Source organism: Penaeus monodon, chromosome 15 (assembly GCF_015228065.2).
Source record: "Penaeus monodon isolate SGIC_2016 chromosome 15, NSTDA_Pmon_1, whole genome shotgun sequence".
In the NCBI taxonomy this organism is placed as follows: Eukaryota; Metazoa; Arthropoda; class Malacostraca; order Decapoda; family Penaeidae; genus Penaeus; species Penaeus monodon.
Window position 1 is genome coordinate 1,343,236 of NC_051400.1, and position 265 is coordinate 1,343,500.

Here is a 265-nt window from a genome sequence, read left to right on the forward strand (position 1 = left end):
CTGATAATCATGTGCCAGATTTTCACATTTTACTAAAGATGTATAATCTACTGGCGTCAAAGATATCTGACCATGCTAAATTTATGCAATAAAAAATAAGATTTTCTGCACATGAAATGTTCTCAAATACACATTTATTCACACAAATGTACTCGCTTGATTATCACTGTCTATTAACTAAGGATGAGTTGCTACGATTAGTGTTTTATAGCTTTATGAATCAACGATGAAATCAGTGCAAAGGGAATTTTATAAACTAGCTTAG

General features: G+C 30.9%; 1 protein-coding gene across 1 annotated transcript in view; it reads left to right on the forward strand.

The window, feature by feature from the left end:
- LOC119581618 (carbohydrate sulfotransferase 11-like) overlaps window positions 1-265 on the forward strand; it is a 10,855-nt gene that overhangs the window by 8,059 nt on the left and 2,531 nt on the right. The gene's annotated exons all lie outside the window — the stretch shown is intronic.